This window comes from Passer domesticus, chromosome 5 (assembly GCF_036417665.1).
Source record: "Passer domesticus isolate bPasDom1 chromosome 5, bPasDom1.hap1, whole genome shotgun sequence".
NCBI classification, from domain to species: Eukaryota; Metazoa; Chordata; class Aves; order Passeriformes; family Passeridae; genus Passer; species Passer domesticus.
Window position 1 is genome coordinate 78899271 of NC_087478.1, and position 16476 is coordinate 78915746.

Here is a 16476-nt window from a genome sequence, read left to right on the forward strand (position 1 = left end):
AGCAGCTGTGGGGGAGCACCAATTTCTCTGCACTCAGTGCAAGGGGAAAGCAAGAGAGGGGAAGGGGCAAAGTGGGTGAGATTTGGACACTTTAGTGATTATATAAGTGATGAAAACATTGACTTGTGATACCTGATGTGGGGAGCTGGCCTTGAGTGCAGGCTGGACCTCTGAGGTGACCTTGAGATCCTTTTTAGTCTGTGCTGGACCTGGTTTAGTGAGGTGTCAGGGTCTGGCTGTTTTGTTTAAAATATTGGGGGCCATTGGATATCCTTGCTGGGAGATATTCTCCTCCAGTCCCTTTTGGGCAGGAGAGGGAACCAGCTGGGAGCTGCCTTTATACTTGGCATATCTGATGTGTTGGGGGAGTAAAAGCTGGGAGCAAAGCCTTAGCTTGAGAGTGAAGTTAGTTCTCTAAAATCAGTGAAATCACAGCTTAACAATCCTTTTCTCTTGAAGCATGGGTTGCTACTGTAGTGTTGTTTTCCTGTATCTTGAGAGTCCTGGATCCTGTAACAGCTTCTAACAAAAGCAGACACACCTTGAAAACCAGACATGGGTTTCTTTTGTCAAGACTCACAGTAGCATGCTTGGGGAAGAAAAGCAAAGTTCTCTTTGGCAAGGACTCCGAAGAGAAATCAAATGTGTGGCCAGAACTTGGAAACTGATTTATTCCCTTGTAACAAACATCTCCATGACCTCAGGCCAAAAGAGGGAAGACACCTTTAGCATTACCCACAAAGGCTTCTTCAAAGCATTGCTCAGACAAATACATGATGAAATACTGCCCTTCCCAGGCTGAGGCATAACGTAATCATTCCAAGTGCTCATGGCTTCTCAGGAGATTGCAGGGAAAAGAAAAGGAGTATTAAAATCCTTATAAGTTCACTCTCTGGAGACTCTCCAGGGAAAAGGAGGAGGCTGTTATTGCATTATTTTGAATGAGGTACAATGTGATTGTTAACTTCTTGCAAATGTCCTCTAATGGCCCCTTTATGTGATCATTTCATCTGCGTTGTTTAAAGATATTTTCTATGCTTTCAGTGGACTTGTGGTATTTGTAGAAAATTTTGTAATTGCTAAATAGCTGAATATAATCCTGTTAGCATTTGATACACTAGAAATTAAAAGCAGAAGCTCTCAGTGGAGCCAAGAAATTCCAGTTGGCCTGAAAACATGAAGTCTATTTAATAAATGTATAGGGATAGGCTTGGCTTGCTGTGCTGGACACTGAAGTGTTTACTGTGCAAGTTCCTAGAGAAAGCAGAAGTTCTCTTTGCCAACAGGTAGAATATTTTCTTCCAGCAAATGATAACTTCTGTTCAAACTTCAGTTTGGTTGTTGAAAGCTCAGTTTTTTCAGCATTTTCTTTGTGTTGTAGGTTATCTTTTCTGTATCTTGTCTGGATGTTCAAGACTGCTTTCAGCTAAATTTTAGGAGAAGAGAGGGGTTTAAGAGGACTCCTCCACAGATAGCAGTGGTGTTGGCGGCACTGTGTTATCTGGTTATTTCTGCTCCAAAAATTGATGCTGTTAATTTTTACTTGAAGCTCTCCCCTTCTTCTGGTCTTCTCTTTTGACCATGCTCTTAATTCCTGTTTGCCAGTGAATCCTTGCTTTGTAAAAGCTTTTTACATTGCTGAGGTAACACAAGAAGGACACGGTGTAACTACAGACAAGACATGCAAAGATGTTTACCCATAGCGAGATTATTTTTCTGTTTTGGAAGCAAAGAATCCCAGTCTCAGTTTCTGAAAGTGGCTCTTCCCCAGCAGGGACAAATCTACGTGAAGAACTGAAACATTTTTGGGTAGGAGTTTCTGTGGCAGAGAAAGGACAGGTCTGTAGGGAAACATCTGAGATTTTGCAGCCTTCTTGCCTCAGTGAAAGGCGTTGTTTTCAAAATAAGAAAAGCTCTCAGGAGCACAAAGCTGGAGTGGAGTTTAGAGCATCCACCCCAGTCTTAGGTCGAGACTGTGAGCATCAAGCACCTAAAGTTTTGTCAGAGAACAAGTGACTTGGGAGAGTTTCATGAAAATTTTGAGCTAAATTCTCTACCCTGTACAAGCCTTGGTTCAAGCCAGGAACTTGCTGTGAATCCAAATGCCTGAAATGAGCTGTGAGAACTGCTTCTGATGAAAGGTAAATTTAGTAAAACCTAGAAAATACGGGAGAGTTTTGGCCAGAACTCTTTCAGAACAGTTCAGAGCAGAGCTGGTTATGAGTTCATGTCAGGTTTCTGAAATTGGCTTTGTGTAAATTAAAAGAATAGGAAATTGTTTTTTAATGAATTTTTCTACACTTTCTAGATAAATTACTGAGTTGCACCTTTGCAGTTTTTGTAAATTAAATATTCTGCTTTTTAAAAAAATCTTTTGATTCCAATTGACCTACATTTCAAAGAGAAAAGTAAAAAGAAAAAAAAAAAACTTACATGAAAGACCTGCTTTCTTGTTCCAGGCTGAATTAAAAAAAAAAAAAGAAAACAACAAAACCAGCCCTGAACATTTTCCATATCACTTCACTCTGACAAGGGTTTTTGCTTCTGCTTCAGCAAAACCAGAAAATTCATTGTTAGTGCAGATCTTAAATCCAGATAGCTTCTCCACACTGTTGGCATAGGTGTTCAGCCAGTGCCGGGTGGGGGTGGTAGGGCTTTATCCTGCTTCTCCTCCCTACCCCTGCCTGCCCCTTTCCTGCCAAACCTGCCCTCCCCATCCACCCTGTTCCCAATTCAGAGTAAAACAGGAAAAACTTGGGGAAATTCTCTGGTGATTACTTTAGGCCCTCTTTGCTTCTCAGTTCATATATATATGTATATATTTCTATATAAAGCAGATGAAGTCAATTATGTCCAGCAAATTAAATCCAATGCTTAAAAATGCAACCAAGTAAAACACTTCCATCAGTCATTGAAATAACTGAAACATAGAGGCTCAACTTACTGTAACTTTTCACTTTATCCACATTTTACTTTGTAAAAAAACCACCAAAACATTTGAAAAACCCTTTCTTGCTCTATTTTCAGGTACTATTTGATTTATATTTTGGGATGGCTAAGCTCTTAAATATGGTGAAAAATTCTCCCTGAGTTCAGTAAGGTAGCTTGCATGTATAAGTGTTTGCAGAGCCAAGTTTATAATTATATATCTGTATAATGTTAGCCTTCATACATTTATGCATTCCAATCTTAATTCTCCATTTCATAAAATCTATGATCAAATTTTGGAGCCCAAACTGAGCTGATGTTGTTCTTTTTAATTTAGGACTCAGCCCTTTTATTCTCCTTCTGTGCTTCACTTTTTATTAGCTGCTTTTTTTTGTGCTGATGTGCAGCACATATTGTTAAAGCCACTTATTAGAGCCGGAATTTTACAGCGTGGAGACTGTCCTAATAAGGGAAAAAACCAGCCCTTTATTGGTGAGGTAAGAGAAATCAGGCAGTGGATAATTTTTTGCTGATTGAGGAGGATAAGGTGCGGTTTGGCAGGTATCGCATTGGTTTGGCATTTGCTGACACGGTTCCTCTTTTCTGCAGCTCAAATCCTTTGCAGAGCAGACAGGGAGGGCTTCCCCCACTCCCCCTTTTTGCCTTTCCCTCCCCTCTTCCTTCTCTTTTTCACAAGTGTGCAGCTGCTGCTGTGAAGTCTCACTCTGACACTCAAACTGGATGTGGTAACGAGACATTTTTGTGAGTCCAGCAGTGCAACACTGTAATCACCTTTTTGGGGAACAGCAAGCACACTGGAAAACTGTTTTCCATGTGGGCTTTTTTTTTTACCTCTAAAGCATTTAAGCAGTTTGTGAATCTGTCAGAAAAATCACACTGTACTCCAAAGTATTTCAATACAATTTCTCTCTTCTCCAAAACCCATTATTGAGGCAAAGTACTAGCTACAAGGTTTAGTTGATTGCTCATCTGTTTTTTTTTCTTCCAATTGCTTTGGATGTGCATATTGAATTCCAGAGATGAGCAGCACATCCCAGGCTTAAGTACAGGCTTCACATCTGAGCTCAATGTAGTTCCTTGACTTTTAAGTTGAATTATGGTGAACAAAGTTTCAAATGAGGGCAGAAGCTGGTATTTTGGATTTTTTATTCCTCAGCCTCTGTTTATCTCTTGGTAAAAGAATACTAAACCAAGTACTGGCTCTGCCTAAATTCACTTTGTGTTGCATCAGGAGACTGAAACTGATGTAAAGTGGTTGTCTCCTTTCCACCTGGTGCTCTGGCGTTTTTCTTTGATTGTAGGAGGAATAATGGTTGACTTAGTCACTAATACCCAGTTTTCTGTCACTTTCTTGCTTATTTTCTTCTGAATACTATACATTTGCTGGCATCACTTGTGAAGCAATTTTTTTCCTCTGTTCCCACCATAGTAATCCTAGAGTACATATCCTGTCATAATTGAGGTTATCTTAATGTATGGAAAGGATGTGAAAGACAAATGGGTGATAATAAAACAGATAAGGAAAATAAACAGCTTTAGCAGCAGGGGCTGGATGTACCAGCTCATATTAAGCAAAATATACAGATGAACCATTAGGTGTGGACTACTCCCAAAAGATTGATAAGCAAACTTTTTTAGGGGGATTGGTAGGGTTTGGGGTTTTTTTGCAAGATGCCTGTTTGTATTCAGACCCTTCCTCAGCCAGCATTTCTCTTGAAGATCAGGGACTTTGCTAATTTTGTCGTCTTTTTTAATTTCCATCCATCACTTTTCCATATACCTTGACTAAGCAACAGTAAGAAATACTCTTTCAGATGAGTTTCAATCTGCTTTATACCCGTCTTCAGCAGGATCTGGTCCTGCTGCGGATCCTCAAGGCAAATGTTGCTGTATTACAGAACAGAAAAATAAAAGATGATTCTGGTTCCAGACCGAACATTATTGAGAAATATCTCCTAAATGGTGTGCTAAGTATTTTAAAAAAATTGAGAAAACAGCCCCTGGAGAAGCCATCCATGTGCATTTGTTTTTCTTCCCACGATTCTTCTGGAAGTGTGGAGGCCTGTCCTAGAGGTGTGTCCTTGAGACCAATGCACTTGACAGTACAGGATGTAAAATTCTGGCTTCTGTTTGGTTTGCTGAAGCCAAATTGCCCACAGGCCTCTTTAAGCATAAAAATATATTACATGTTTCTGAACAGGAGGTTTTTGCCTTGCCAGATTCCATCTGCAATTCGTTCGGCTGTGATGTTATTACAGAAGTACCTTTTAACATCACAGCTCTTGCTGTCCTGGCTTGTTCTTTACTGTGGGTTTTTGTTGTTTGGGGTTTGGGGTTTTTTTTTTGGTTGTTTTGTTTTGGGTTTTTGTTTGTTTGTACTTCTTTTGTTATACCTGATTTAGTAGAGTTTGTGAGTCAGCAAATGTGTCAGTTTGTGACTCAGTGATGTGTGCTACCATCATCACACACTGACATGGCCCTGGTGGAACCTTTGCAATCTCTGGGGTCATTTTCAGGTTGTTCCTGGCTTTCCAGGTCCCATAAGCTACAGAGACATTCTCCATTGTCATGTATTTCATTTTTCTCTTTCAGTCATCTCTTGATAGTGTTTTATTTGATTATTTTGCAAAGCCCAAATGAAGTGTATTCTGACCTTACTGTATTCTCTTGCACAGTGATGTCTATAAAAGAAGAATCCCATTTTTAAATCAGGATGTGTATTCTGTGTAACACTCATCTTTCCTCTGTGAAGCCTGAGGTTTATTTTAGGATTCTGTTTGTCCTGCAAGAGGAAAATCACTGGCATGTGCTCTGGGTGTGTAAGATGGTGTTGAGAATCTTGGCCTTAGTCATCTCCCTCCTCCTGGAACAGGAGTGGTCAGACACATCATGTCAGCAGTTTTCTTTCTCTGGACTCCAAAAGCCTAATTAGCAGAGGCCACATATGTTTCCAAAACCAGCTAAATGTTTACTTTAGTTAGAAAGATGAAGTTTGAGGACTAATGTTCTCCTTGCTCCTCTGTTAAATTTGCCATAAAGGCTGTAGCAAAGCAGTTTTGTTGTTCTCTGAAAACATAGCTTTTACTCAAGACTTATCAAACTCACAAAACTCTCTTAATGCTGTAGCAGAGCTATCTTGGTGTTCCCATAGTCCTTATCTATATGGCTGTGAAATCTTCCCACTGACTGCATGAGCATTAGTGACGATTTGCAGCCCATTCAGCTGAGAGCAAATATGCCTTTCTTGTGCATGTCTGAGAGCTGCATTTGGTCCTTTGGCATTTTGGGAAAGCCATGGGCTTAATTACTTACCTGAATTCCTGGATTCTTCGTCTTTCAAACTCACCCAACACCCTGTGAAGTGCTGAGGTAGGAGACAGTGTCTCCCACCCAGCCCTTCTGTTTATTGCCCCTGAACAATTTTGCACGGTGGTATTTTGAGCAAACTTTGGAGAAATGTCCAGAAAAACTGTGTGTGATTATAGCTATGCACCAGCACTGGCAGTCTGTCTGTTGCACATCTTGAGCTGACATCCAAGAGCACCTCACTGGCAGAGCGTTGGAAGTGTTTGGGTTCAGAGTTACACCTGTGTTTGGCGTGGGTAGTGCTCTGGATCCTGAAATACATGGGTTTTTTTTTCACTGAACATTTCTGAGTGTTAGATGGGAACTGGAGGACAAGGGAGTTTAAGGATCTCACACAGGAACCTCTAGCAGAAGAGGAGACAAATGAAGTCTTAGAAACCCTGTATTTAGCAAGATAACACTCAGCATGTCAGCTTGAATTAAGAGAAGTCTTAACTTACTTTGTTTTAACTTACTTTTCCAATTTAGAGTCTGATCCCCAGACCTTTTTGTTACCTTGTAGCTGCTAAAGGTTATCTTCTTCAGATAGATAATGACCATGTTCTTGTTTACTCAGTAATCTCAGTTGAAATGTTGGACCACACTCTGTGTGAGTAGGACTTCAAATTCTCTTGTCTTAATCCTTTGTTATGCCAAGTATTTGTCATTTAACATTGCCAAATCCTCGCTTTACAAAAGTTGTACTTTCACAAAAGTATATTAAATGTAAATTTACTATCCAGTGCTTGGGTTTTGGCCCCTCCCGGTGCCCGTCAGGCTGCATGACTTCAATTCAGTGAAAACGTTCATAAAAGGATAAATGGAATTGCATCTCCCTTGCAACAGACTTGGTGTGTGTCTGTGAATGGCTACAATGGACTGCTGGGAAGAGGACACTTGGATGAACAGAGCCTGGTTGGATCAAGTGTAAGCTCTGCTCTCTGGTGTTATTTCTGGGGATCCATCTGCTGTGCAAATGTTACAGAAGTCTCAGTGACACCCCAAAACACTCTGTCTTGCAGTCCAGGTGAGAGGAGAGTTTTGACTTTAAATCAAGACCAAACCTTGCAAGAGCTGGTGTTGGAATGGTTGGCTGGCATTCAGGTCAGTCCCATCTCCCCTAAAACCTGTCAGGTGTAGAGCTGGGGTTTTGTCACTCCCTCAGCTTTTGGGAGTCCTACCTCACCAAGTCCTACTGAGCTTTCTGTACCTGTAGAAGCCTGAGAAGAAGAAGGGTGTGGCAGCAAGCCACTCCTTGTTTCCACTCCTCGTTTCCCAGTAATGATGCTGTACCCCATTTCTCATTCTTTCATGCATTTAAGTGTGTCTCAGTTCAAAGCCAAGTGCTCCAAAAGGTTCCAGACTGTGTTGAGCCCTGCTGACCCCTCTGAAAAGTCCAAGGTGCTTTTGCAGTGACATGGCCACGAGATCCCCTGGTTTTGCTTTTGGCCCTTCTTTTCCTATTTCCCAGCAGGCACAACTCTTTTTTAAAAATGTAGACTACTGACTTGGAAATACCTAGCAGCAGCAGGTTTTATTTAAAATGTAGAAGAGAGCCAGGCCATCACTTGATCAGAGAGAGCTCAGGGGAGCAAGTCTCCTTGTTCAGTATGCCAGAAAAAGACATCCCAGGATAATTCTGTCAGTGGCTTTCATGTGCTTTCAAGAGCAGCAGTGAAGTCAGCACAGTGCAGCTGCTGGAGATGGGCTGGGAGGAAAGAGTCCACATATCCACAACTACTCCCTTCAGAAGTTGCTGGAAGAGCTCCTTGTAGCTTCAACAAGTTGTTGGAGCAGGTGTGAAGCAGTGCAGCCAAAAGAGAACCACATCTGCTCTGTTTAGACTAAAAGCAGTACATTCATCTATATATCTGTTTTCCATTCCATAAACTGGCATTATAATAGCCATGATACTCACCACACAGAAGTCAGAAGGGTTGCAAGGGTTGCTTAACATTTTAGAACATGTTGAGATCTTTTGATTGAAAGAATATAACAGGAGCCAAGAATTAGTATAACAACAAGGGGAAAATAGCCATCAGGCTGCATTCACTTCTGGAATCTAATGGATTATACCAGAAACCTTGGCTTGAACATCTGTGGGTGTGTACGTTTAATGATGGATTTCTTGATTACCCTCTCTGTAAAAATGTCAGTTGAATCTGTTGGATGGCTTTGCTTTTTGGTGATGGAAACTGATCAGGGTTTGTCTCCTCTCACCTTTGGGATCAGATCCTCTTTTGGCTGCCCTTGTAGTCTGTTTCCGGTGGCTGCATTGCTTTCTTATCACAGCAGCTCTTTGCTGTCCTTCATGTCTTGCTGCCCGCCTGTGTAAAGCATTTTGCAACAGCTATTACTGACTGGCTTCCTGTGTGGAGCTGCTGTTCCAGAAAGAAACTGAAATTATCAGCAGCAACAACAAAAAGGGTGCCACAATAACTGCTGTGGTTTGAAATCACACTGAATATTGCACCCTGTCCCTGTATCTCCACAGGGCAGTTTCTCTGTGTTAGGTGCCTCTTTACAGCTGCCTATATCCCTTTGGAAGTCTCCAGACTATGGGCACTTTTAGGGCAAGCAAATTGTTGTTTTCTAGTGATTCCTGGTTTTTATCCGGATACTTCTGTGGACAGCTTATAAATTGTGGATAATTTGTTAGTGAGTCTTTGAAATGGAAGAGGTTTTTGTTGGATGCTAGAGGCCTGTGAAAAGGGTTGTTCTTCCCCCTTGCACCCCCCCTTTTTAAAGAACAGTGGCTTTTAGATTTGTATTTGCAGTGTGATTAATCAGCTCTCATGAGCTCAGTCAGCTTTCCAGACAGTATCTCAAATACTGAGTTTGGTAATTTCTTACGAGTAACATCTCTGGAATAAGGATTACAGTGAAGCAATATGAGAAGAACAAGCACATCTAAGGGAAAACTAATTGAAAGGCTACAGCCAGGATATTTTATTGTGTTTGTGTGGGTGTAGTTACAATGGCTACATTTCAAACTTCCAGCTGTTTAATTTGCACAGTGCTGTTATACGATGTCTGCAAATTGTTGTAACATTAGTGTGCTGTTCAAAGTGCTGGACGTGACCCTGCAGGTCTGTGCAGACCTGTTTTATGGAAGGGTTCTTTACCTTTCATGAAAGTGAAAGACACATCAGGATTAGCTTTCACAGGGATGCATGGAATGCATCTGCCCCTAATCCTGTTAACAAATGATGGGATCTGCACTAATAATTCCTCTGCTGTCTCACTGAAAGTGTCTCCTAATCACCTTGGCTGTTGACAGTAGGCTTCTTAAACACCTCAGAAAGAGAGAGATGCTTGCCCATGCTAAAAGCAAACAGCCATGAATTTCCCTTGAAACAAAATCCACACCTGCACAGCATCCGTGAGTTGTGTGCGTGGGGAATCAGTACCAGAAAATGTTCAGACATCTGATTTTCATTAAATTTTTTTTTTCCATTCACCACATGTTGTAGCACTGGATGTATTTGTAATGCCATATTTCCCCTCAAGTGGTTTATTTCGGTTAGCAAAGGGTTCACAGTCTGGTCTGTTTTGGTGCGTGTTCTGGTCTTGCATTTCATGCGCTATCCTGTTTGTGGCATTTTTTTCAGTAGTCTGCTGTGCTATGTCAAGGCTGTGTCCTCTTAAGTGCATATTTTATGCTGGGAAGAGTCGACAAAAAAAGATTATTCTATTATTATCTGAATAATTATCTGGTAAAATTATTTTTCCAGACTCCCTGTGTGCAGATACATGTCTCATACTTTGTTGGTCAGCACAGTGTTTGCTGTATTTCTGAAAGCTGCAGCAGACATCCCCAGGGACCTGTCTGGCTCTGAGCAATAGTCATTTAATTAAAATCTCTAGTCCCCTGGGAAAGACACAGCAGTTTTGATGCTTCACAGAGACAAAACTAATGCTAACACCCATACCTTCAGTGGAGTAAGCAACAAAAATGCTGGGTTCTGGCTGTTTGTAGGTGTCTCAGAGCACAGAACACTTCTGTCCAGGGTGAGTTACTGAGTGATGTGTAACCTGGGTGTCACAACCTGCTGTGACATTTCCCTTCCACCAGTCATGGAGGGTTGTGGTTTTCCAGGCCCTGGACAGCCCTCTGGAGCTGGCTTGGATGGTGGTGACAGACACTTGCCCAGTGCTGCTGCTTTCACTGTCCTTGCTATTCCTGGAAGGATCTATTTCCCTTTTCCCTGTTCTCCCAGTATTTCTCTATCAGCATTCCCCCACTCCCCATCCTGTGCCCTGCAGGGATGGAGGCTCCTCATCCATTTGCTGTGATCTCCTCTCTCCCTGTCCACAGTCCAGGGATGTTTCTTGCTCCTGTGCTGCAGACCTAATCTGCTGTTCCTGCTTCCTCATTCCTCCTTCCTGCCCCATTTAGTATCTCTGTCCCAAATACAGAATGAATTTCAGGGACCACTGGTTTGGATATGAAGCCATCCACACAGTGATCCACCCCAGGCATGGCAGCATTTCAGTGATGGATGAAAAAACTCCAAAGCACTGTTGGTGGGTGTTGTCCTTGATATCAATCCATGGGATGCTGGGAATTTTCTTCCTTTCAGCACTTGGCTTGTGGTTCTTCATTATACCCTGCAAAGAGAAGAAACTGCAGGAGTGCAAAAGGCAGTTGTGCTCAGAAATTTCTCATCTTTGAAAACCAAAGCCTTGTTCCATCTCCAGTTTCACAAAGTTCTGGTTTTGTCAGGGTGGATGGTGAATAAATATATGCTGGGAGTTGACTGTGAGTAGATTGGGCAGGGTGATGGAGGATTAGGGTGTGTGACTGAGATTGGTTTGGATATTAATGTTTCATCCTCAAATAAGTGATTCTCTGAGCTAACTTTGTTAGTCTTTGTCCTCACATGATATTCAGTGGAGCAAGAGCAGGTTGAAATTAAAGAAGCTTTGTGTGTATGAGACCTTATCCTCATGCTCCTGCATTTCCTTTTAAAATACAGAATTCTTAAAATGCAGCAATCCTATTAATCTTTGTGGGGGAAATGAAGTGGGAGCATTGGTTTGTTAAGAGGCTCTCTGTTTCCTAGAGTGCTGCATTAAAGAAGCCTCCAGAGCTGGTAACCAGGGTGAAAGTAGATAAGCAGATGCAATTGAAGGCTGGGTTACCAGGTCATGAATACATACATGATTTATTGTAATTAAGTTTGTGCTTTCCTGACATCATCAATTTGTTCTTGTTTGCTAATTTCTGAGGATACAGCTTGGAAATTAAAAAATAACACCAGAAATATATATTTTTTTAAAGTTGAAACTATGCTTTTCCCAAAAATATTGCCTGCTGCAGCTATTGGGCTAAACTGCACATTGAGTTAGATTTTGATTTTGGATGCAATCAGTAAGCTAGCAATTTGACATATAAAATTGCCTTGAAAGCCATATTAAATATAGCAGCACAAAACCACAAGAAAGAAAACTTCTTATTTGTCTTTGTAGAAATTGTGGATTGTGCATTCTAGGGCAAATCCTGTAAAGCCTGACTTATGCCTCAGCTAGGCAAGATGCCCATTGTTCTCAAATGATACGCCTGAAATATTACTTACTGGGTAAGGCTGTAGCATAAATTATTTTGGATTTTATATGCAATAAAGCACTAGAAGCTGGAGGTGGTGGCAGCAAGCAATTTGCTCCGGAGTCAACAAACACCACATTAACCACAGTGGTATGCACACTGATTGGGTTTTGCTCCCACTTTTTTCATGTTTGGAAAAGCAAGCTGGTTTTGTACACTTTTTTTTGTATGTTTGCCCTCTGCCAGGGAAACGGAGATCTGGGTGAACTGCACCAAGCTTTGAGGAAAACAGTAAAAAATTATCAGGTAGAAGGCACTTGGCCAATTATTGTTTTCTGCTTGCCTTTGTTTTTTTTTGTTTTATTTTTTTTCCATGTGAAACTTCTAAATTGGAACAGATTGGATATGCTGCTCTGCTCACTGGCAGGTCAGTGCCATGTCTATTGTTACGCAGTAAAACTGCAGAGCATTAGGCTTCACATATTGAGAGAATTATGTGCTTCCCCCGGTACATTTCCAGCGAGCACTTTTATCTAAATATAATATATGTTGGAGGCAAATTTGACATTATTTCAGTAGCGGAAGGGTTTTACCCTTCATGTTTGCAGCCCTGCGTTGGATTTATGCTGAGGTGCTCAGAGGCAATTTACCAGAGCTATGTGGCTGTGGTTGCAGAATCTGCTTGCATTTCATATTATGAAACAGATCATCAGTTTTAAGCCATGAGGAAAGGGAGGAAAAGAAAAATAGGAGCGTGCATGAGTCATTCTGCCTTTGTGCAGAGCGATGCTGTGATGGTACAGATGGGTCTAACTGAGGCCCAGTTTTAGGGCTTGAATCTAAAACCAAATAAACTGTGCTTTTCTGAGCAGGAAAAAGAAAAAAGACAGGACACTGGAAATCTTGGACATCTACAAAACTGAAACTTACATTTTCAATGGAAATCTGTAATTTGGGAAGCCCGGGTCTTTCCTAGAGGCTTCAGTGCCATCCCCTGCAAAGAAATCAAATCTCTGGATGGTTTTGGCATTAATTACTTGGTAATCACCAAGGATTTTTGTTGTCACTATGGAGTCCTTTTTCCTTGTGGTTTCTACTTTGCAAATTACTTTTTATCCTTCATTCTTTGATGTGGATGGCTTGCATCCATCCATGTTAGATTGTAGAATCACACTGTTAGAGGGATGAGTGCACCTACTCTTTCCTTACCTGTTAAAAAAATCTAAATGTCAAAAACATAAAAAAAACCAAAAAAAAGGTCACAAACTGAACCTCTTAGAAGGCCTTTTCTTTCCCATGCTTAACTGTTTTGTCATGTAAACAAAATAATCTCCCAGCCAAGTCATTAACCAAAGTAAATAATCTAAAGGTTTTGCTCAGCTGAAACAAAAAAAAAACAACATTGTGAAAATGGCCAAAAGTTTTAGCCTTTAGGTATTTTAAATCAACGCTTAAGGTAGAAGAAATGCTTTTAAAGGTATGGTAGGAAATTAAGGATGCCAGATCAGACAGAAAAAATGTTCTTCTGTAAACATATTTAATAAGAAAAAAGCAATAATCCTTGAAATCTTTGGAGTTATGAAAAAGAAGAAATTGTATTAGGAGCACAGTATGAAAATGAAGAGAATTTTCATGAAAATGAAGAGAATTTTCATGAAATGAAAAGAACATAATACACTACAAAGTGCATCAGTCTCTGTTTTGGCCCAAGAACTGTGTGCATATCTGGGTAATTTGCCTGCTCAGAAGAACAGGCTGTGTACCTGTAGAGAATGGATGGATAAACAGAGTAAAAGTATTTCTGAGACAGAGATAACTTGTGGGCAAAATGAGAAATGTGAACTGTTTGTAAACAGAGGGCTGTAGTGTTTAAGTCCAGCAGGTGCCACCATATAATCTAGTCCAACTTCCTATACATAAGTGTTACTGGAATTTCACCAAGTTATCTGCAATGAACCCAAAAATCAGTATTATTTTGTAGCATAACTTCCAAAAAGGCATCTCTCTTAATGCAGAGATGCAAGAGATGGATGTTCCATCATTTCTTGTGTGTGTAATTATCCTCGCTGTTCAAAACGTGTGCTTAATTTCCAGTTTTAATTTGTCTGGGTTTCATTTCCAGCCATTGGTTAATTTTATCCACTTGTCTCTCCTACGTTCAATGTGAAAAAAAAAAATGGTGCATGTCAAATTGAGAAATATGTGAAAAATATGGGTGTTAATAGCAGCATTCATGCACAACATTGGACTGAGAACTGTGGTGGCATGTCTGCATGTCTCCACCATAATCCCCTGTTTTCACTCACTGCATCCTTTTGAAGCAGGAACATTTTGGACTGAAATTCTGCTCGTTCCCGCATAAAAATGAATTTTCTTGAGCAGGTTCTGGCACCTCTCACTGAATGATGGAGGAATGATTAGAAGAAACAGTTTTCCCCACAACTGCCCCCCACCATTCAGCACATTTTTAGATATGACTTGAATGAAATACAGCTGAGATTGACACGCAAAGCTTGAGAGAGGCACAGCCCTCTGTGGAAGCGTGTGCCCTTGTTATGTTTTTCTTTTTATTTTGAGGTGAAGATTGATCAGTTGTTTATATTCAGGTTTTGAAGTGTGCCTATCATAACACAAATTAAGCAAACAATAAAAGGATTAAAAGCATATGTCATCATAAATAAAATGGGACTGAATATCAACAGTGACACAAAGAGCACTCCCCAGTGGGTATTTTAACAAAGTCCATCCTCACCCCACCCATCCTTTCAGGAAGAGCCTGGGTAAATAGAAAGACTTTCTAAGAGCACAGAAGGCCAACAAATTCAGCTTTTATAGGTTGGGTCTGGCAGTGAAATCTGTCATTGAGGACATTTTACTGACATCCTCCCTCTGACATAAATCTGGAGTCACAAATCAGCAGATATCACTTCAGCTGCTGTGGTCTTACATAATAAAGGGCAGAGGTCTTAGAAGTAGGTTGGGCTGCAAGTTGGAGGTGCAGCAGTTTGGTACAGGAAGGATGATCTCATTTCTTGGGGTGGAACACAGGCAAAATCAATCTGTAATACATGTAAAAGCTTCAGGATAACAAAGTAGTGTGGGAAAGAGCTTGCTGAATAGGTGCAATTGTGTTTAATTGAGTCCATGTTGCGAGGGCACTGCTAATAATGCAAGGTGTTTCTGCAGGCATAAAAACCAGACTGACATTTGAGTGAACCATGGAGGGAAGAAGAGGCAGATATGAGCTGCCTGCTTAAAAATCTTAAAGGCTTTTGTTCTGTTTGGAATTTTTTTCATGTATTTGACTCGTGAAATGGAGTCAGAGTTCAGATCCACAGCAATTCTTTCTCCCTGCCTCCTCTAGAATGGAGTAGTGGGATCCAGCTCAAATTAGGCAGTTTTTTTTTCCTATTCCTGTGAAAAATGAAAAAAGAATTTAGATTCATATGGTTTATTTATGACTCATTGAGGGCAGTTTGTGCTACAAATTATAAGGTTTTTCTTTAATCAGAATACATACTCTAGAATAGAGACCAGATTTTGCCCTATCTTCACAAATTGCCTAGTGTAGAAGCCCATGAGCTTGATTAGGAAATTTCAGTGCTGTCATAATTCAGAAAATAATAATAGTGTACTACTACTGGGCAAGGAGTTCCAAACCCAAAGTGCCTTAGATAATGCTTGGGCTGATTTGAGGTTTCAAGTAGAAACCAGTTAAAGCTGGCTTGTATGAAATGGTTTCAGCCCCATGATCATCCCAGCTATTACCAAATTTCTTGCTGTGTTATAACTTTACATAAATTCAGTGTTTGGTATAAAATATAGACTGTATTTCTCTGAAAAAGGTCTGAAGCAGATGGCCACATCTCCTGTATTCCCAATCCAGCAGATTTCTTTTTCACACAAAGTCTCCCCCCATTCAATCTGAGGGCAGCATTTTTAGACTTACTCAGATACTAATGAAATTTGTTGTTGAGTTCTTCAGCTCTGGGATTTCAGTCCTTGAGAGTTGCACTTGGTGATCCTCGTGGGTCCCTTCCAAATCAGAATATTCTGTGATCTGAATATTCCACAAGAGAGTTGTATCAGCAGGCTTGGCACACCTCTTGGAGTTCATGCTGTGCTGTGGCCTCACTGCCTGAGAGGTGGTGGAGAGATGCTTGCCTGCAAAGCCATGTGGAAGGTGACAAATGGATACAAGTTCAGTTTAATTTAGTTTCTGGGTGTGTGCTGGGCAGCAAGGCTGCTCTCCAAGGGTGGAGAAACAACACAGGCCAGCGTGGATCCTCAGATTTCCATCTGTCTGATAAGCACAGTTGAAATCTTGGAGACATACTTTTTATTATTTATTTACTCTTAGTCTGAAGCACGTCAAAAGATGTAGGTAATTAGAATATAGGCTCTGAAGAGCTCCCACATTGGTTTTGCTCATGGTGGGTTGCTACAGAGATCTGTAGCAGTGGGAGAATGAGGGTCACCCTTACACTGAAAGCATTGTAACACAATTGTAAGGGAAACAAGAAAGAAATCTCCTGAAAAAACTGCAACTAGTTGTGTCTTATGACTGTTCCCTGATTACTGGGCAGATTGCATGAGTGCTGGTGAACAGAAATGGATATTTAAGGTGACTCTCA

At 40.8% G+C, this 16476-nt stretch overlaps 1 protein-coding gene across 12 annotated transcripts in view; it reads left to right on the forward strand.

Annotated features, from left to right (window-relative positions):
* Positions 1 to 16476, forward strand: part of CALD1 (caldesmon 1) — a 211457-nt gene that overhangs the window by 165048 nt on the left and 29933 nt on the right. The gene's annotated exons all lie outside the window — the stretch shown is intronic.